Raw genomic sequence first — 22212 nt, 5'->3', positions numbered from 1 at the left:
AAAGCTGAACCTAGAAGGCTATAAAATTATAAATGCTCTTCAGGTTCTGATAGCTCTAATGGGACATGGTAGAATGAGCCAGCACATTTTACTTTAATATACCAATATTTCCTGTTTTGATTTACAAAACCTTTCAAATTCTTTCTTCAAGATTCTCTTCCCTACATCAGCCTTCTCATCAGCAGTTAAACCCTGGCCCACTGGCTCCATGTGTAAACTACACTTTCTTAGTTATTCTTAGCTATAAACATGACCTTAATTCTTTATGCAATCACTCCCTATCTGCTTCTTCATTTTAAATTTTTCAACTTCAATTTACTCCCATTTCACTTAATTTCTTCACCATCTGACTTTCATCGGAATCCTTCTCCCCATCTTTCCATTCTGCAATGCAGCTTTTGCATCAGGTATTCTTCCTCCTTCCCTTTCACCAGATGTGGGCACAGATGTTGCAGAAGATGGCAAAAAGACAGATAGCTTCCCTGATCCATGCTTTGATGCCCATGCTTATCCTAGTCCAGAACAGTTATTGCAGACCAAGTTCACATTTTTGGTGCAGCATGAGCTCAGTGATGAGGGAACAATTCAACATATCAGCCAGTAAAACTGAAGTCTTGCTTGAGCATGTACAAACTCTTTTGAGAATGCACAAACAAATTACTTTAAGATTCTGCCTTGGCTAAATTTCCGCAGTGTTTCAGGCACTGAAAAGCATACATTCTGACAAAAAAGGTGCTGATACTAAATTTAAGATCATTGTTCAAGAACTGTTGATATTTTTCCAGTTCATCAGAATTCTTTCTAAATGACAGTTTGTTTTAGGAGTGTTTTGCTTCCTGAAATTGAGTCTAATAATCTTGCATCTAACATTTAGCCAAAGCTTAATCTTATCTTCTCATTACAAACAGGTGAAAGCTTGATTAACTTTCAGAAGAGCCAATGAACCAGTTTTGCCCATGAAGATTTCCAGCCAACGAATTCTAAACACTCTTTAAGCAGATGTTGTTTAGGCTACAGTACATAAGATTAAAATCTGTACTCTGCCACCACCGTTTTTTTACCTTAAAATGACATATAAACACCCAGATTTTTTCTTCAAAATAAATGCCTATATAAAACTTCTGGTTTTGTAATGTTTCTGCCACAGCACTGCAATTACAGTCAAGTTAATTTAGCTCAAAGATTCCAGACTATTAGGACTAAGGAAAGTACATGGTGCAATTTATTCTCTAATGATATTGTGTAAAGGCAAACCTATCACTTGCTGCTGGTGTTGAAATACATGGCCTTAAATGAAAAAGGAAGCAGAAATTAATTAGACACTAAAGTGTCCAGGTTTTAATGACCCCTCTACTGGGAAGCAGTGAATAACAGAAACCTTTTAACAGCTGATTAGAATAACACTCATGTGCCAGCAATGTTGTTTTAATTTAGTAACTGAAGAGATACTCTGTTGGAAACACAAGAATTCAGAGCAACAGTTCTTTTACTTTGCTAGCCAGAAAATAATACTTTGCGCTTACACATTTTATAATCGATTGTGTATGAATTAATATTCAAAGAAAATTCCACCAATCTGGTCAGGTTACAGCACCAGCTACCTCCTCTCAGCTCTGAGCCAAGGGAAAACAGCACTGGATTAGCCAGCATGGAGCATTCCAGCTGCAAACAGTGAAATCCAGACTCTTCATCTGGTCTGTAAGAAGGGCTGGCAGCCCCTCTCCTCACCTGCACGTCCAAGAATGCCTGGATGGAGCAGTTAACTCATCACAAGTGTTTGCATGGCAGCTTCTCCTTACAGCCTGATCCACAGGGTGCATCTCCACCTTCCATCCTGTCACACCTCTCACCTCTTTGCTGAGGAGGGGATAAAGAGCAGATATTCTTTTCCTTTCACTGGCACAGCTCTCCCATTGCTTAGATGAGCAAGCTGAAATCTTTGTGTCAAACATGCACTCTTGAGGACAGCTGGTTACACTGGGAATAGCACTGTTTTCAGTCTGAGGCACTTGCTGTATTTGTTTATGGAAAACAGCATCCTCAACTAATGATGCAGTTACCCTGGAAATATTCCAATTCAGTTTAAATTAAAAACAACTAAGAGAGCTGGCATCTCTAGAGAAAGGAGGAACAATTTTCCCCTTCCATTGCAGCTCTGGGTGGGGTATAGGACACAGAGTTCCCCTTGGTGATACAGGGAAATGAACCCATATCTCCCAACTACCATGTTTCTCTAAGTAGGATGAAAATAAGTTGTTATTTGGAGGTATGGCTGCAATCCTTCTTTCTGGTCTTTTTCCATTTCTAAAAAACATTTTCTTGCTTTTGTAATCAGCAACAAAAACCAAAATCATTTGTTCCCCTGAGGAAAACGCAATTTCCTAGGCTAGAGACTCATTTTCATTTTCTTGAGACTATCTCAGCACTGCACTTTGCAGCTGTAGAACTGCCAATCCACCTCAGAACTGTGATACCACTAACCACCATCCTACATACCCCAAAAGATGGGATTCATCCTCAACCTAGAGGACACAGGAGCAGCATTAAAAGTAAAGATCAAGGGCAACCAAATTCTAAAAAGCTGGTTGTTAGGGAACTTCTCTGAGAGAAGTCTGGACACCTAATGTTAGGAGTAAAAAAAAGGTTACCCATTTTTATAAAAGGTTGCTGAGTTACAAGTTGGGCTGGCTGCTGGCAGAGGAGAGTTCTTTGTTAACTTCATGTTGGAATCACCTGTTAAGAGTCGGTCGTTAACTCCCCATTGTTGAGAATTCCCCTTTTGTCAGTGCCCCCCTGCCTGCTGCCGGTGGATGACCCTTCTGGACAGTGAAAGGAGGGGACATCGGAGGGCGTGCAAATGACCTCGGAGCCAGCATGCCACGGGAAAGCCACCAAACTTACCAAAGAGACCCCAAAAACAACGAGCCAACACAGAATTAAGAGATCAAAGTGATGTCTGGACGTGAGCAACAAAGTTCAGAGCCTGGAGAGACGCTGAGACCCTTTTTTGCCCCTCACCCTAGCCAGAGCACCTCGGCTAGAGACAGGGCCCTGAAGGTCGAACCAGAAAAGGGAACAAGGGATTTCCCAATGCTCTTGTGAGGATGGACCCCCAGCTCTGCCCACAGGCCAGCGGACACAGCTGCACCCTTCCTCCTCCTCCTCCTCCTCTGAGTCACTCTGGGGAATTCAGCGGCGGGAGTGCGGACCCGTCGGTTCTCCCACCAGAACTGACCACTTTTAATAAAGGCATTAAAAAGGAGAAAGGTCTCCTGCCCGGTTTTTCTTCACCCAAGGTAAGAAGGCCTGCTGCTTGCTTTCTGTCTTGGGTAAACTCTCCCTCATGGCTGAGGACTGTCAGCTCTGGCCTGCCAACAGAGCTTAGCTGAGGCTGCTGCTGATGTGGTGGTGATGTGCCTTCGTGCTGCCTTTGTGCTGGCTGCCCAGCCCCTTCTGAGTGCTCTGCCTTCACCCTGCCTGCTCCCAGGAGAGCATCCTCCTCACTTCAGCCAGCTCTGCTGCTGGAGCTCTGAGCCATGCACAGCAAACAGAACACTAATGCAGTCCCTCAGCCCAGAGCTCTGAATAGATGTCTCTTTGCAAGGCTCCTGTGGTGTGTAAATGTCTCCTACCCCTCCTGCTCCCTGCTGAAGGACTAAATGTTTGCTTTTCAGTAGCTCCTGATCTTTTGCTTAACTTAAAGTTGACCATTCAGCCCAGGCATAAAGAGGCATTAATTAGATAGGCTAGAATGTCAACATTATTAGAATTACAAGGCTTTCCCCACTTGAAATTCTTTCTTTGCTCTTTGAACAGGAAGGCCTCCCAAACCTTACAAAAAAAAAAAACCCCAAACTGGAATTCAGGCTTATGTTATGATCCTTTTCATTCATATCCCTTTTCCGCTCTGTACTTTTTGAAGGAAGAGGTTTGGAGCAGGGAAGGGAAAAGTCTGTTTTTCTGTAGGCTGTAGCCATTGGCTTTACCCATGGAAGGCCTTTCCCACAAATTAAAGCTTGAAATTTATGCAGATATATCTCTACATAAAACATCCCCAGACAGTACTTTTAAAATTTTATTAGTAATAATGAGGGTTTGAAACTTACCCCTACAGAGTGATTTTAGCATCTTTAATGATTGCATACCAAAGAACTGGAGGCCAATGTCACAAATCTACATTACCTTTGTCCAGTACAGCTAAGGCCCAGTTAAGTCAAAGCAATGTCTTTAAGGATAACATTAAATATATGCCAGTCACTGCAGTGACACAAAGCCCAGCACAGAAAGAATCTGTCTCTTCAGCACAATGTTTTGGTTTCTGCAGGGTCGTTTTCCCAGTGCCAGGATAGGTTCTTGTGGGAAAATTCCTTCTTAAACCTCTCAAGTTCTACAGCAAAGAGAAACTTCAAATGTCATTCTGTGTCAATCTGTGCAAAATAGAAATAGTTCCACTCGTGTACAGACTCAGCTTTTTTGCTCGGGACTGACACAACTTCTCTTTTATCTCTGAGTCAACAATATGTGGCCCACAAGACAGAACTGCAAATATCTTCGTTTCAACATAGAATTTGATATCTGAGCAGCTAGATCCACTTTTATTCTGTGTAAAGTATTACTTGTACCTTCTGATTTTAGGTGTTATGTCAAAGCTAATGTACCCACGCATCCATTTAATTTGTAAAAGTAAAGCCTGACAAATTCTAGATGCAAACAGGGTACATGTTGGGCTATGTTTGGGAAAATTTTACAATGAACAAGCAAAACCAGTCCCCATCTAAATAACCTATCACTAGTTCTTCCCATGTTATCATTTAATATATGAAATCCAAACATACAATTTCAGTTTAGATTACCCTGATGTTTAAATTAATATCTTAGCAAACAAGACCTTGCTCTCAAATTCTTTCTGTACTAGTAAATAAGAAAATCCCATGAAGTGTAAGGACAGATGATACAGAAAATTATATATTCTTTCCATCTCCACAGTTGCCTCCTCTACTCCTGCTAGCCAGGAAGACATTGAGAATAAAAACAAGCAGTTTTGTCATTCATGTACATAGCATGTACATGGAACTCTTTCCTCAACTTTTGATTGGTAAAGCAAAAGTTTAGTTGGGTAGAATTTTCAAATGCTGCTACTACTTCTGATGAATTCCAGTTTGGAAGTCAAATTCACTCAACTTTGGTCTCTTATCTCCTTGTGTGGCTGCATAGACATCAGCCCCATGTCAGATTCTCTGTCAGCATCTGTACAAGCAGGGTGTAGGAATTATCCATGTTTGAAGCTAAGTGGTAGTAATCTATTTTTCAGTATAGATCCAGTCTTCCTCATCAGTTTTAATCATATTCCCATACACACTGCAAATTTCCTCTGAATAAATTGTGGGAGAAAGATAAGTTGTGTATTTGACAGTGATCTTAATCATGGTAAGCTCCTTTCTTTTCTTCCAAATCCAAAAATTAAAGGAATTTTACTCTACTGATGGTACTTCATTGTCAGTCAAGAAGCTACATGTTGGCCTTTCATTCTGCACCTTTGTTCTGCCTTGTGTTTCAGAGAAAAAAGAGAGGATCATGCAATTCTAGGGATACTCAAACTCTCTTACAGCAGTTTGCTGACAGATCTGACATTGATAATCATGTTTATTGCTGAATAGAATCTTGGAATAACAATTACAAGGCAGTCTATAAACATGAGCCAGAGATTTTGTGTCATCTGTAAAACAGAATTAGTAAAGATCCCATGGATAGAAAGTTGACAGGTAAGGCTTTTTGTCCTACCTTAATAGTAATGAATAATCAAAATATCCCACATTTTAGAATGAAAAACTCTTTGAGTTCCAAGTAGGAAACTTCAGTCAAACCCTATGGCTTGGACTATGACTAATAAAATTCAATAAAATTCATAATAAAGAATTAGTGGCTGAGTATGTATCTCCAAATAGTGATTAGAATATTCATTTTATTCAGTTGATGTGTTTGAGAGTCACTGGATGACACCAGCTGTCTGACAGAGGTGCTGTGGGGAAGGAAGCCTGAGCATGTTTTAGTAACAACATAGTAAAGTTTGTCTGATGCAGCTTGTTCTGATAATACATTTGCTCTTCTACAGAACATGTTGTTTTCAGGTACCACACTGCCCAGGTACAAGGCTGAAAAAATGGCAAACTGCTCAAAACAGTGCATTTTCTTCAAACTGATAGGGATGTTTCTTTCCAATTCGGCCTCTTTAAAAAATAAATTAAGAAAGCAAACTCTGAAAATCAGCCATTTGAGATGATATTTCAGCATTTTAAGCCCCTGATATACCTGTTTTCTTATTTAAAAAAAAATCTGTTTGGGTACATCATAGCAGTCATTTTTGCAATGTAGTGGTGTATGGACTGCAGCAGAGTATATACTTGTGTTTGGGTTTCATTCTTCTCATACTGAACAACCTCTCTCAGCACCTTCCTGGTTCTCTGCTCTCAGTGTGTCATAACTCTTCCAGCTCGTGTTCCATGGGCTCCTACAACTCCTGTGTGGATTCTGGGCATTCTATTATCTGGCAAGGCTTTGTCTTTGTGAGATAATTACACACTTGGAAATGGCTAACCAAAGACTGGCTTTCCCAGGCTCACACATTAAACAGTGGAAAGGACATACAAATTCTAAAGGCCACCTTACCTACCAAGCCACCTCTGGTTTACAGAATTTAATCCTTTATTTCCATCTCAGCTGCATTTCCCTCTCCCATTCTGCCTTCTAAGCCTTGGAAGGGCTTCTCATTTAACCACATGGCAAACACCTCTTCCCTATTTCAAATCTGTTTGGGGCTTATGTTATTGCCAAAAGCATCTTCACAACTGTGAGCTTTTATTTAGGCCAATAATGAGGCTTCATTTTTCCTAGGGCCACAAAAGACTTTCTACAAGAACACTGAAAATAAAGTAGCCACAAAGAGAGATGCTCTCTTGAGACCTGTCTTTGGTGGCAAGAGCACAATGTGAGCTTTTGATCCTCTGCAAGACTTTTATTCACAGATCAGCTTGGCTTCATGTCAGCAATAATAGAAGTGATGTTATTTTCCATTTTCCAATAACACTTTTATGGCATTATGTTATTTTTTCATTTTCAGTTAATACTTGCAATAAGACATAAATCAAGCCACAGCTGGGAGAGGACTTGATTGAAAGACAATTTCCCTTGCAGTGAGTGAGTGACCTTTCTTAAGAGAAGTTCAGAAGCTGTGCTGGAAACCATTCATTCATTTTATCAAATAACAAATAGGTACATTCAACTTTGACTTGTTGCCAGCACCTCGGTTCCTCACATTCAGTTTCAGTATAATGCACAAACTAACCATAACAATTGATTAGAACTATTCTCTAAAATGGTCCAAAATCAAAACCCTCTATTTTGACGTCAGGATCTGGATATTAAAAATATTCTATATCTTCTCAGCTTCCTCTGGTTTATTGATGACTAGCAGTAAAAGAGATTGAAACAACCAGGAGTTTCCACAATAGGTGAAACTGCTCTCTCACATGTCTGTATAGTGGATGCAGGCAAAATCTAGAATTTCCCCTTCTCTACAAAATTCCTGAAACCTATAGGGATATACCACTTACAGGACTTTGATCTTTTAGGAAGGAAGGCAGAACAGAAAATGCCAGTGTATCTGAGCTAAACAAGGCAGCCTTAGAAGCACAATAGACAGAATTCCATTGTTCCCTTCCCCTTCCTTTACCCTTTCTGTTCATTTTATCATGTACAAATACATTTAGGTCCTCTCTTTCTTTAATTAAAAAGTCACTGGTTCTATACCTCAATTATAAATACCATTAATTATGTTTCATTCTGTTTTGTCTAATGCACTCAGTTAGAGTATTTAATTGTATTTTTGCTTATGCCTATCGGTTGAATGATTTTTCTTTCCTTTTTTTTTTTTTTTTGGAATGGAAGCTTGAAGTAGATTATGACTTTTCTGTCAATGTTATCCAAGACTCATAAAAATCTGCTTGTTTTGTTACAAATAAAATTTCATTTTCCACTTTAAAAATAAATTTTTAAATAGAGAAAACTTAGACCAGTACCCACTGCATTTTTAAAAGTAAAATTTTTAGCTTAGTTGTGCAAAATTACTTTAGGCATAGTGATATTGGAGGTTTTCAAGATGTAATAGGATAGGGTGATAGATGATCTCACCTAGGCTCCCCATCTGTGAGAGGTTGGACCAGATAAACTCTTGAGGTCCCTTCCAACATTGGCTGCTCAATTCTTCACTGCTTCCTCCTTCACTTTCAAAAGCAAAGCTTCTCCAGTAAACATTCCTTCCATTTTAATCCTCAAACCTGTATTTTTGAAGTAAAAATGAGAAATGGAGAAGAACTCAAAATACAATGTTCACTGGTGCCAAAAGCTTGTAATGAAATCAGATTTCCAGCTGAAACCATTTTTATTTGGAATACTTGATGCCGTGTATTTGAGATGGCCAAAATTCTTGAATGAACAATGCAATGACTATTAATACACACTGAACATCAAATTTGGTCCCTAATCTTAATTAATCCCTAATAAATTGCTGTGCAAAAAATGGTATTTTATGGGCCATGTAAGGATTTGCAAGGTTGCTGTCATGGTACTGTGTAGCTCACAGCATACATTCCAGAGCTTCCTAACTCTTAAAATACATTGTAGATAAAGTAATGCATTTTCCATTCAAAAAGTTGAGATGGCTTTCCTGAATTTTGCATTAAAAATACTTCATAAACTTTATGGCAATTTTTAAAATGAAGTATTCATATGAGGTTTTAGTGGGATTTACTTATCGCCAGTAATTACAAACTTGTAAATCCCAGTGCAAGCCTATTCCTAGGCATGGACTGTATTTATAGTGGTGACACAATATTCCAGCTTAGGTATCTAAAGTTAGAATTCCAAATCCATAGACTAAGGAATAAAAGAAGAACATACTGATTTTAGACTGTACTTGTTCTAAGCAATAAGGAGAACAGATAAGTGTAAAAATACAGGTGGGGAGGTGGGGGAAAGAGGAATAGAAATCACAAAAAATGAAAAGGGTGTTATTTCTGGAAAATCAGCAGCATAGAATTGATGGATGCTGGTTAGGTAAAAGAAGCAGCTACTGAGGAATACTTTCTGCACTGCACTCAGGAAAAAAAATTAGTTGAACCGTTGTATTGCGTTGAAATTAAGTGAAACCAGAGAGGTAAAATCAAAATGGAAACAGCCCCAAAACACAATGTGATTGTGACTCTCGAGTGGATGGAGAGATCACTGGAGATTATTCAAGGTGCAGACATAATGGAAACAGGTGCAACAGCATATTTTGGTGAAATAAAAGAGCAGTAATAGCAAGGCTGTTATCTTAGCTGAGTTTAAACAGCTGAAAATTGGAGAAGAAACAGAAATGTGACAGAATCGAGCTCCTGCAGCTTTTTGATAAACAATTATGAGAAATATAACTGTCCTGGCAGACAGAGCCAGGTTAGTGAACAGTATGAAGAAACATTCCTAGGCAATGAAACACAATTATCTAAACCATTTCTGTCACTATATGACACGAAAGAACACAAGCACACACCACTGTTCTTAAGGTGAAGAAAAAAGGGCAGTTTATTTTCTGACTCCAACATTTATAGTTTTCCAAAAGTAACAGTGGATTGGAGGGTGACAGTGCCACCTCTCCAATGACACTGGTCAAACTAACAGCCTATCAACTCTCTCCTCCTCCATAAAGAAATGCAAAACAATGAGTTATTTACAGAAAGTGTGTGAGAAAGTTCACTACAAGAATGTCAACATCAGAAGACTTAGAAAATCTTAAAAAAACAGGGTGACACATTTCAATGACATTATAGCCTGACCCAGCTTTGACTCAAGATATTTAGCCCTCGCCTAAATCCTGGACACAGTCTGAGAATCAATATGGACAAATAAAAATTCCAAGCTATAATGTATAAAATAACTTTTCTGTTTTGAAGACTAAGAGAGATCGAGAGAATGGTCAAAGCTATTTTGTGACAGTCAGCCTCAGTGCTAGAGATATTAGTTTATTGGTATAAAGATATAGTTCTGCTTTCAAGAGTAGAGCCTGCAGACCTGATCCCAAGACTGGTTTTGTTCATCACTTCCATGGAACTTGGACCCAAAAGCTGTTGAGCAGGAGTGATTCTGAAGAAATTTCAAAAGAACAATCTGTTTTGGCTATGTAAGAGGGTTGTAAGCTGTTTTATGCTAAGAATATTGTATAATGTACTTTTACTATGAGCTGGAAAAATAGCTCTGCAATTAGTTCAGTGAATTGGGTATTCCAAAATAGAGGTATTAGTGATTAAACCATGTCCAACATGGGAGAGAAAAAGTTTGGCCTCAAAAGTGCTCCCTAAGGAACAGAACACTGAGGAACAGAACACTTTGCCTCATAAAAAGGTGTTATGAGCACAGAGGTGGAGGTACACTGCACTGTACTGTTAAATGTTCTTTCTGGGAAGCTACTGGGTAAACCATCTTAGGCAGGCAGTGGAACAAGCATAAATGTCAAAAAGCATGATGCACAGCCATGCTAATTCATGGAAGTAGATAAAGTTACTCATAGATAAAGTAACACCTCTTCTTTCTTTGAGCCAAAGTTCATATTAAAACCATGCTGAGCACAGTGATGACATGGAAGCAATTAATGAGAATCCATGCCATTTTATAAACTGTAATACACCTCTTCTTTTACCCAGAGATAATTTCATCCATCATTGACTGTAGACGCCTCGAGAAAGTCTGGAAGAACTGCTAAGCACAGTACTGCATAAGAAGTACTAGCTAAAGAGCAGACAAAAGTAAGCTTCTTCTTAGCCTGCAGTTAAAGAGAAGGCCTTATGAAGAGAAAATGAAATTTCTGCAGCTGTAGTTTGTCAGTAGGTCTAGTCTGAACAATTTTTGGTCAGAGCAAAACAGGAACCTGTTTTACTGACATAATCTATTGCGTGCATTAAATCTACATTGCTCTGAGAAATAGTGCTTTAGCTTTTATAACTAGTGTATTTCTGTCTGTACTTTCACCTACATAAAAATGCATTAACTAGATATCCTGTATTCTTGTCAAATTCTGACTTTGCTTGCTCTGAATTTATTTATCCTACAGTAGACAGGTAACTGTAAATACATTATTACCACAATCCAATCACAACAAATATTATGGAGAATTTGGGAAAATATTTCACCTCCCTGTTTGTAGCAATTGACTTGATAAAGTACCTTGTATTTTATTGTAAAATTATTAGCCTGATTGCTTACTAGGATATAGGGTCTGAGTATCTTCTATGGAGAAAATATATATATCTTCTATGGAGAAAATTGCTTCAGGAAGTAAGGTCCTTTGCCTTCCTCTGAAGCAGCCTAATTTGATGTGGGGCAGGATTTTATGTGAGATATATATTCCATTCATGTGGGAAATATAATTTTCCAAACATTTTCCTGTGAGTGTTGTGTCTTTGAATAGGATGACCCACTAGAGCTGACTGTGTCACTCAGAGTCTTACAGGTCAGAACTCAGATCTACCAGGCTCCAGGCATTCAGCAGCATTTTGCTTGTTTCTTCTCTCTGAACACACTCCAAACCAGGAACATTGTTGACATCTGGAAAATAAGGTGGCAGATTACATCAGGAAACTGCTGGCCAAATCAGATATGCACCCAGAGGGATCTGGGATGGTCACTGTGACCCAGGAACTTGCTGATAAGCAACTCCTCCTCCAAGGGTGGAAAGGAAAAGACCAAAGATATTGTTAAGCAAGGAGTGCTACTGTCCCCTGAGAAAAGCATTGGTGCCTCAGGTCAGCAAACACTATCAGGAGACAACAGTCATCTAGTTATGTGTATTAGTGGGTCTCAAAAAAATTACAGTGCTGGAGGCTTGGTTACTACCACACTGAAACATCAGGGATTTGATTGAATTTTAAATAGCAGTAACATTGAGCACTTCTGAAAATTATCATCTTCTAATATCATAAAACTGTCTGAAATACTCAAATTTGCATTCAGATCAGCAAAATATCTTCATCAAAATTGCCTGAAAACATCAGCATTTCTATTTTGTAAGTATGCTAGACTGGATGAGGATTTATCTATTTTCTTAATTCAATAGTTTCATGAATCCATCCTTCCTGCTTTCTTTCATATAAACTTTTATCCCACACATGACAATCTCTCTAAGAAATTCCTGCTACCTGCTAGATTTCCCCTCTTAACCTGTGGTCTACTGTGTTACTTATGGCAAGTTTCACACTTTTGAAAATAGTTCATTTGCAACAGGCAGCCATTTCTGTTCATTCAAGAGTTTGATACAGTATTAGTCCTCTTAATTACTGTTTACCATAAGATTTTTATATGTCATATAACATGCTTGTCCTGGGAGCTCTGGATGGCTGCTCTGAACTTTGTAAGCATGTTTCTCTTCCTCAGTGTTTTTCTTTTCTCTTTTTAAAGCTCAAGAATCACAAAATATTATGCAGGAATAAAAGGCCCCAAAGGTGCAAATTCCATGTAAAATACAATTTTATCCAACCTTGTGACAATAACGACCGACAATCATTTTTGTTTTCCCAGTAGGAATGTGGGCAGAGGTTATTAGCTCTCAAAATCCTGGAGCAATATACGGTACCAAAGTAAAAATCTGACCTCCCCCATAAACAAACTTTCTCCTCTAAGAAACACTTTGATTCACAAGTCTATTGAGCAAAATAAACATGAATACTCAAATACAATCCTTATGATTTGCAAGAGGGAAGGTAAGAGGAAAATATCACATACAGCAACAATAACCAGAAAATACAATAATGAGAGTGTCTGTTTTGTTGGTCCACTATCTACCCCTGCAACCCTTCATCACTACCTGAGTACTTTTGCCAGACTGATTGTGAATTTCTATTTTGTATCATTTAATGCCACCTACCTCATTATAATCCTCTTGACAGCACAGAAGAGATGATCTGACAGAGTAAGCTGACAGAAATAAAAGCTATTTTAGCAGAAGAAAGCTTCTTTAAACAATATGTTTCTGAAGGGACATTCATCAAGGACAAGAGCAGCAACAGAGTAATTCTTCAACAGTTAAGACATGAAATACAGACTATTGTGTAAAACACAACTTTGCCAAATTCATTATGGAAGTTTGAAACACAGTACTATGGGCAGATTTGCAATAAGGCATCGCGGCTATCCAGCAGTGGTCTTATGTAACAATCCTAAATGGGATATCTGTCAGTTAAATGGGATTCTGCCAGTTTAATGACAACTCAGTCTAAATATCTGAAGATCCTTGAATTTTTGGGATGATTAAAAATTGAACATCAATCCATACATAACCATTTGGATGGTGACATTTTGAGCCTTCTCATTGCCAGAAACTTGCTAAAAGTTTATTAAATTTATCTCTAGTACCTATGCACCTACAGAGGATCACATAGAACTTGCATTTTTGAGTTTAATCATTACTGCAGGAGATGCTATTATTTTTCCTCAGTAGAATCAAATAGGTCCAAGAGCAATTTGGGTTAGTCTAGATCAGCACTTTCCAACACATTAATTCTATTTGGAGCTGGTTCATGTTTTTTGAGGGGTTATGCTGTTTACATCTGCATACATGCTGAAATGTCTTTAAACTGCAAATTGCAATGTGAACAAAGCGTCATTTGCAACTAATGAAAACTTGTTTTATGAGTCAGGCATGGTACAAATTAATTAATTGGTTTAAAATAAATTTTGGATCTTTATTTTGGGGTTTCCTACTTTCATTTCTATGCAGTTGCAACATTAGCAGGTGTTTTTTCTAAAGCACAGATTCCTCTTCTTATAAATTAAATCCAGGAATCACATGACTCCATGATCAGAAATCTAAACAAATTGTTAGGTATTTAAAAGATAATACATTTTATAAGACTCAGAAATTTAAAAAATGAGGTGATTAATATGATAGGTGGCATAAAAAGTTGAAAATTTATTTTCCCTTTGAGAATGACCTTAAGAATTCTGATCCTGTGCTGTTAGCATTTAGCCAGTGAGGAATTCTGGTGTTCTTTGTTGGCAGAAGTAATCCATCAATCCCTGGAAGAGACACACTACATCTCAGCAAAGAAAACAGCCCACACTATTACCAACCTGCAACTGCCATGCTCCATGGTAGAATGGGATGTCACGTCCCATTTAGCAGCATGTTAATGACACCTACCTTGAAACATAATTTTCAGTTTTCAGAGCTGATGGGTATTGGATTATGGTTGAGGTTAGTGTTACAGGGGGATCTTGGTGAGTTAGAAAGTTCTGTTTGTTCTTCATATTCCTAATAAAGCAGGCTGTTCAAAACAAGGCCCTAAAACACTAGCTGTATTAAGTCATGGGATGAAACACAACTCTAAAGCAATCAATATTTCCTCAGGCATTCAAGCAAGAATAATTATTTTAGAAGTAGTCAATCAACTTCTTCATACCAAGAAGTGACATTATGTCTAAATCACAAGTAATATTTCCTGCCTTTAATGCCTTATAACACTGCATACTATTTAATTTGCATTCTTTTTTTCTCGAGATTAAGACCAATTAGAAAAATTCTACAATGTCAGTTCTAAAAAGTAACTTTTTTCTAGAAACCAGACATGTTTATAGCTTGGAAGACTAATGTGTTTTCTCACATTAGCTAGCATGACATAAGGCCATAATTTAAATATACTTAGCGAAAAGCTGTCTAAATAGAGTTTAACAGATATATGCATTTTCACAAATCATTTTGGCATCTGGGGTCTGATTTTGCTATTTTGCCTTCCCTGGATCTTCTTGTGGCAATTGTAGGAGAAATAACTAGAAAAGCAACATTGGCAACGTATTGGAAAAATGATGGTTACAGATGGTATAAAGAATGCTATCCTGTTGAAAATCTATAAAGCCTTGGAGCAACATAAAAAAAAGAAAGAGATATAAAAATACTTTATAAAATCCAAAAGCATTCTAGTTTAGCAGAATGCTTTATCTGCAGAGTTAACAAAATACACTTGAAATTTGAAGATTGTAGAGATTGTAACAGGTCATGTTCTTAGCATTGCTGACCCAAGGTTAAGTCCAAGATGCTCCAAGCTATATTGTTGTCAATACCTTCAACAGGATAATATTATATTCCCTACTTTTAATAATGTTCTCAGCTTGACACCATCAAATTATGTTTCTTTTGACAAAAGTAAAGTTTGTATTTCTCAGAAGTCATTACATATGACATTTGCAATTGCCTTTTTTTTACCTTTTATTTTGTAATAATAAAAGTGACGAGGTTTACTGGAACACAAAATCCAACCTATTAATGTCCAGAATGACCATCTCCCAGAAGAAGAGTGGACTCTTCACCAACGCTCTCATTACCAACATTAATTTTCTGTGCATGCTATGGTTTCCATAGAGGTGTTTAGATGCTGACACAAATGTGAAATGAATGAAGACTGTGGGAATCTGTGCGTAGGTGTGCAGTAGCCAGGCTGCTGGGAGTGGAGCGTGACTGATGTGCAGATAGCAGGCTATGTGTGGAGAATGATAAACGTGGTGGGGGGGAGGGAAGAGGACTGCACTCGTGAAAGGGAACTTGCTTTCCACTGCCTGACTTTGCAGCACACCCCCTCTTTCAAGGTTATCTCCTCTCTCCCCATATTCGATTACACTTGACAGTGATGCTGCAGCCAGATGAGACACACTTATTTTGCTGAACAATCCCAGAGGACTTTGAAAGACAGAACAATCCCCCAGCCAAGGAACAACTTAGGTCTCCAGGATACAAGCTGGGCATTTTTATTTTTTCTTTAGAAATGGAGGTTCAAAGCAGCTGAGGTTATTTGTAGACTGAGGTCAAACCCAGCAAATACCCAGATTGTCAGTTTTAAGGGATGACTTTATATTTATCCAAAAGTCCTGCTGCACCAATATAAAGCATCACAGGACCAATCTTTCCTGAGACTTCTGTTTTCAGTGATCCACTCCAGTCACCAACCACATATGAGGTTCCCCAAGTCTGGCCAAGAGACACAGATAGACAGCACAGGGCAAACACAAGGCTCTGGCAGCAAGGGCTCAGAGGTGCCTCTGGGAGCCTCTGGCCCTGGCTGCACCCTACAGTTTTCCTCTGTAGGTTTTGAGTTAGCAAAGGGACATCAACGCCCCCTTTCTCTCTCCCTGGGGCTGTGAAAACTTTGAACTGTTGTTGGACTGTCAGGGAAGGATTCTGAAGCCCATCGCCAAGCCCCTTCTGTCATTTTGTGTCCTAGCATTTGAAAATACTCCCCATAGAAGTGGGTCCTCACCAAAGGACTGGGTAAGCTTATGTCTCCAAACTTCCTGCTTACATCATTCAATGGAGGGAGGATGAGCAAAACCAATTAAAGATGTTAAATTCATTGTAATGGCTGATCACTTTAATGAAAAACCCTATATTCAAACACAAGTGGCTGTTCCATTTTACTGTGTTCCTGACTTCTTTCCCATGAAAGAATTAATTACTTTGCAAACCAAAATAGGTGCACACATTTTGTACATTTATATAAGTGTACATTTGTACACTTGTACATTTTGTACATTTATGTAAGTGTATGTATATACATACATCATGGGACAGGTTTAAATTAGCTATTGGGAGGAAATTTCTTGCAGTGAGGGTGCTGGGAGACTGGAACAGGTTGCTCAGAGAAGTCGTGGATGCCCCATACCTGGTGGTCTTCAAGGGTTGAATGGAGTTCTGAGCAATCTGGTCTTGTGTAAGGTGTCCCTGGCCATGGCAGGAGTGTTGGAAATAGATGATCTTTAAGATCCTTTCCACCTCAATCGATTCTGTGATTCTGTGAAATTTAGTAAAATTTCTAAATTCTCAAGAATTTGTTACACTCTATAGCAATTTTTTTCAGGGAAACCTACTGTTTATTTTAGTGTTACATTTTATTTTGCACCGGGCAGTTTTCCAGCTACTAACCTCTGGTTATTTTATATCTCAGTTTGAGGTGATGAGGGTATTTATAACAAGGATTTAAAACATTATGCTGAAAGAAGGTGACACTAAAAGACACTGGACACTGAACTTTCCAAAGCTCCTATTATTGTTCAGCTGTGACTCTTTTCACATGTTTTACCTGAATTCATTATAGATACAGTTTTCATAGACTCTTAGAAAATACTTGAAGTTTCCTGGCAGTATTTCTGTTGCAATGCCTGTTATTCATCCAGGCTGAACTGCAATGTACTGGAGGATCTAATCCTTGTACTGTTCGGTGCAATAAAAATATTGTCCACATAAAGTTACCATAAACTGTTGTACAATCAATGACCAACTGAGCAATGGGATTAGTCCTGCCCTAGACTTTTGCTTTTACCTGTTTGCACACCAAATTTACAAATATCTGCTTCATTGGATTCTTTCTCTCACCATTTGAGACATAACCCTCACACTGAATGAATTTTAAAATATTCAGTTCAAATCCCCTGAAAGGCCAAGGCCAAAGGCTTCGGTCACATTACTGCTGAAATTCAAAGTTGAGCCTTGACTGTACTTTCTTTCCCTACTGCTGCTGAGGTTATTGTTAGCAATAATTTTACTGAGAAAAGAAGGTGGATTAAAAAAAAAAAAAAAACCTTCAAAAAGAGAAAGAATGAGTGGTTAAATAGCAGTGTTCTGCAAGATATACTTAGAATCAATCATTTTACTGTTTCCTCAGCCACACCAGTGATCATAAATCCTATATCTTTCTCCAAGCTCAGTGGTTGTGCCAGTCCTTTATCCTGAGAAACTTCATGTGTCCTGTACAGGACTTCACAGTAGGATTTTGGATTCAGGAGAAAGCTCTGCTTAAGGGGTTTGTTTGGTACAGCACACCAGCATGTGCAAAAGGAAAAGCAAGCCTTGAAGTAAAGAAATGAAAAAGGTGGTAGAAAAAAAAGAAGTAATTTATAGCTCATGAGAGACATTTCTTTTATTGAGAAATTCTTCTGCCTTGACTTACTTCCATTTGGTAACTGGAACTGGAGTTCCATTGGGCTAATTTGGAATTGACCAATAACATCTGGAAAAACATTTTTCAGCCTAGAAGATTTAGAGATATGCACACAGAGCTGACAAGTATTTTTCTCTCTAACCTCCCAGTTGCAGATATGGTAATGGCTAAAGCAAAATCTGCAAATGAAGTCATGTTTTCTCTCATGTCAGCTCAATGAGAAAAAAGTTACATTTTCGTAAGAAATGCAATGGTCTTTCTCCCTTCTTCATACATGGAGGTCCTGACATATAATCACTGCACATTTGCATTTTCAAACATGGTTCAAGCTCACCTGCCTGCTTCTAGGATACAATGGAGTTTGAGGAGAAGACTTTGTTAGTCAAAAGATCTTGTAATGGAAAAACTGTTCCAGAATTTTCCAATGGCCTCACTGCTCTGGAAAAAAAGCAAAACCAACAAATTAAAAAACAAAAACCAAACCAACAAATTAAACAAAACAGTCCCTAAACACCACAAAAGCAAACAGAATAAAGAGAAGACAAACATTTTCCATGTCACCATTGGTTAAAACGAATGGATACAGAAGTAGAGATGCAGTTACAAGATGCCGTGGTTGCAGGAGCCACTCTACTACTGAAGAAACAAGTCATGAGCTACAAACCTCTGCTCTATATCTGCACCTTGCACCAGCTGTTAGAAGCAATGAGTGATAGATTCCAGAACCTTCTTTTGAGTTTTGAATTCAATGTCAGTCCAGAAGCATTAAATATTGCCTGTCAACAAGCAAGTGTTGACAGCAAGTGGTGTTTTTTTGTGGTGAAAGGAAGATGCTACTGTTAAGTTTGCCCCTGGGATGCTGTGAAGATCTGCCTCCTTGAACAGCCAAGTTGTTTCACATTGTACAGTGACCAAAACTTAATGGGAGCAATAAACCCAAATCTCCTGACAGGTGATAAGTAGCAATTGTAAGGAGGAGCTTCTGAGCAAGCCCACTCTGGCTGGAATGCATGGTAGGAACTCAAAAGCAGCGCTTCAATCACTTCAATAACTGTAGCCAGTTATCCTTCCCTCTCCCCTGACACTTTAGGGTTTTTTGCAAGTCAAGGCATGGGGTATGGCTAAACATTGGCCATCTCCCCACCTTCAGGCTGGCAAGGTAATGATGCAGAGTATGGGTAATATCACAGCTCACCTCTGTCTCCACGTCAGGGCTGAAAGATCCAGTCTTCTGGGTAAACCAAATCAGCCAAAACCTGACTACTCAGAGGCATTTCCAACTGACAAATGCATCAGAAATCTCTCTCTATCCTAAAGCATTCTTGGGCAAAAGACAAAATATGTTTCAAAATGCAGGGCTAAACTTATATATGCAGTGCAATACTGCAGATGCAGATATAATAGACTATTGGACCATGACATACCCTTATGTGTTGGTCCTTCCATAGCCAGGATCCTAAAAAACCATTTAAATACTTTAAATGGTGATATCACTAAAACTTTAAAACTCTGAGTGGTTCTATATATTAAATATACAGATGTATGTGGATAATTTTATAACCATAATTACCTCTCTTTGTAATTGTAATGGTTTGACATCAATGAAACTCCAAAACTGTGCGTAGTTTTATATAGTAAATATATGGATACATATATTTACTATATATCCATACATATGGATGATTTTATAACCATAATTACATATCTTTATAATTGCATTGGTTTGTGTACACACACACAAAATATTATGTTTAATAGTCTTTCTCCCAAAATATCAAAGGTGAAACAAAAACCATAGTTTTTCACATTCATGTGATCCCTTTGGGGCAGTTTCTACATTCTTTTCTTCTGGAGCTCTAGCCATAGCATCCAAGCAGCAGGAGAGTAGCAGGTACTGCAGATTGACTGCAAAAACTTGTTCCCTTTTAAGAGAATTCAGTGGATGCTCCAAATGGAAAGATTTTGGCTTAACTTGGTTTCATACCTACATTCACAAACAATGCTGCCTCAATTGCTTTCAGTCTGAAGTGTGCATGACTAACTGGTAATTTCCTGCATTTGTGACATTCCATGATCTTGCTTGATGCTGCCAAAGTTTGTGACTACACAGAAAAGCAGTGGCAGGTTGAGAGTGAATGACCCCCAGTAAGTTATTTTGAAATTGCCAGACTTTGCTCTGCAAGTTTAGTCTCTCATAGCAACGTGGGCAGCATATTCTGTGCTGGCTTCATTAAAAGAAAACGATTCCGTCTTTCAGTTTAAAAAAAAAGAAAAGCTGTAACTGTTGAAGCAGCATGCACCTAATAAGAGACTTCTAAATCTGGCTCCATCATTTCAGTCTGTGGACTAGCAGAACGGAGCTTGCAGAATCCTTCTCAAGTAAGTATTTCTTTCTCTTTACTGCATGGGTTTTTTGTTGTTGTTTTTTTTAATTTAAAATTCATAACAGGTAGTAAAGAAGTCTTCAGCCTTGAATTAGTGGTGCTGCAATATGACAACTGGATGCCTACTTTAAATATGAATTAACATGCTCTGTTGTTTCATTTGGCAGACATTACTGTCTTTAAAAGGAAATAGTTAATACATTAAGGTACAAGACAGCAAATTATATAGATGGAGCTTCCTAAAGCTGCAGTGCTGGAAAGCTAATGAAATGATTTATAATTGACTGTCATGATAGGGTTTTTTTAAATGAGTTATATATCTTTTGTTTGCATAATGCACATCATGGAACATGTCTATTTGATCTCATCAAAACTGGAATATGTATTCTGAATATGCTACTGGCTATTAAGTATGAAATTATCAAAATAATTGATATCTTCAAGAAAGGAAATATTCAGGCAGTGGCATTAATATTAATAAAGTTAATATGTACACATTAAACCTAGCTCAGGTTTGTATTAAATGATGAAGAAAAATACATGTAGTGCATTACTTTGTCTAATTATACAAAGTATTAGTCAAACATTGATAAACCCAACAGAGTATAAATGAAAAAATTGTTTCTATGAGAAACAACAGAAATGCATAACAAACAGCCAAAACAAACAGCACTTACTGTAGCATGCTTTCTGCAAGAGTATTTAAACAGCTCTGATGGACATGTCTCTTTAATATAATGAATGAGGTGGGACTATGGCCATGGAAGGAAAAAAAAATAACAATATTTTGCTTTGTGTTTAAATTGCAAGTGTTGTAATAGAGAGGGGTTAGGAACAGGCAATGCAAAGGGCTACTTTTACATTTGATATGCAAACACACACATATCCAAATACAAACAGACCTTTTTTTATGTTCTTTAGTCATACCTGCTTATCACCAATTCCTATGACATGCAACTCTGATTGCAAACATGCAGGTTTGCAGCCCTCAGCAGAAATATATTATAGCTGCATCTGAGGCATTACAGCACCAGAACCGGTATTCTGGAAACATTTAGCACAAGCATATACTATACCTCCAAGTAGTATTATTTGTCATAGTTTTTTATGTAGGGAAGATTGTGCTGCAAAAAAATTCACACTGTTTAGTTAACTCCTGCAGAAAACTACATAAATACTTCCCTCCTGCTCAAGTTATCCATCCCTCAACAACCCATGGTAACAGCAGTCAAGCTTAAAATTACCACTTATTAGTATTAAATTACCACTTATTTCTCTCAGTTATTTTCAAATTACTCAGAACAACAAATTTTAAAACATACTTCCATTCCAACTCATTTATATGCAAGGCAAGCTTTTTTTTAAGCAAACTTTTTCAGGACATATTGAAGCATGGAACTGGAACAAGCATTTCCTTATTTACTGTGTAACAGACATAGAAGTTTTTGGCAGATTATGCATATGCAGAGATAAAGAATTGAAACAGAGATAACAGAATTACTGTGTTCCAGGTATGGTGAACAGTAATATATCCTTCCTTTTGCAAGCAGCATTAAGCTTCCCAAGGGCCAGCTATGAAGAGCCTAATAAATTAGAAGCCAATAATGGAGAGGTTTATTCTGACATTTCACATCCTTTCCCAAAATCTCAGGAAGACACAGCATAGTAATAACAAGACCAGTAAATAGTGATATTTATGGTACCATCCCCACAAGACTAAAGGAGGCATCAGTGAGCAGAAATGCCACTAACAAGCTCAGGCCATTTGCACAGCTGTTACACTTTCTCAACTAGAGGAAGCAGTCCTTGATAAACTGTTT

The 22212-nt window shown here is 38.1% G+C and overlaps 1 protein-coding gene and 1 long non-coding RNA gene across 9 annotated transcripts in view; one reads left to right on the top strand and one right to left on the bottom strand.

The window, feature by feature from the left end:
- Positions 1–9604: 9604 nt before the first annotated feature.
- LOC143694416 (uncharacterized) lies at positions 9605–21135 on the bottom strand. The gene is made up of 4 exons (XR_013182887.1): positions 21070–21135; positions 18343–18446; positions 16734–16862; positions 9605–11634 (listed from the first exon to the last, which is right to left on the bottom strand). It is a non-coding gene; the product is annotated as an uncharacterized LOC143694416 (long non-coding RNA).
- Positions 20235–22212, top strand: part of BEGAIN (brain enriched guanylate kinase associated) — a 158718-nt gene continuing 156740 nt past the window's right edge. For 4 of the 8 annotated variants that reach the window (XM_054635665.2, XM_054635663.2, XM_077180703.1 and 1 more), the window contains exon 1: positions 20236–20387. The gene's annotated coding sequence lies outside the window, so the exon portion shown is untranslated. Of the gene's footprint in view, positions 20388–22212 lie in introns of all 8 variants that reach the window. The other 4 variants (XM_077180700.1, XM_077180705.1, XM_077180707.1 and 1 more) reach the window with 4 other exon arrangements.

This window comes from Agelaius phoeniceus, chromosome 6, assembly GCF_051311805.1.
Source record: "Agelaius phoeniceus isolate bAgePho1 chromosome 6, bAgePho1.hap1, whole genome shotgun sequence".
Lineage (NCBI taxonomy): Eukaryota > Metazoa > Chordata > Aves > Passeriformes > Icteridae > Agelaius > Agelaius phoeniceus.
Note: the sequence above shows the minus strand (reverse complement) of the source record. Positions and strands in the feature narration are given on the sequence as shown.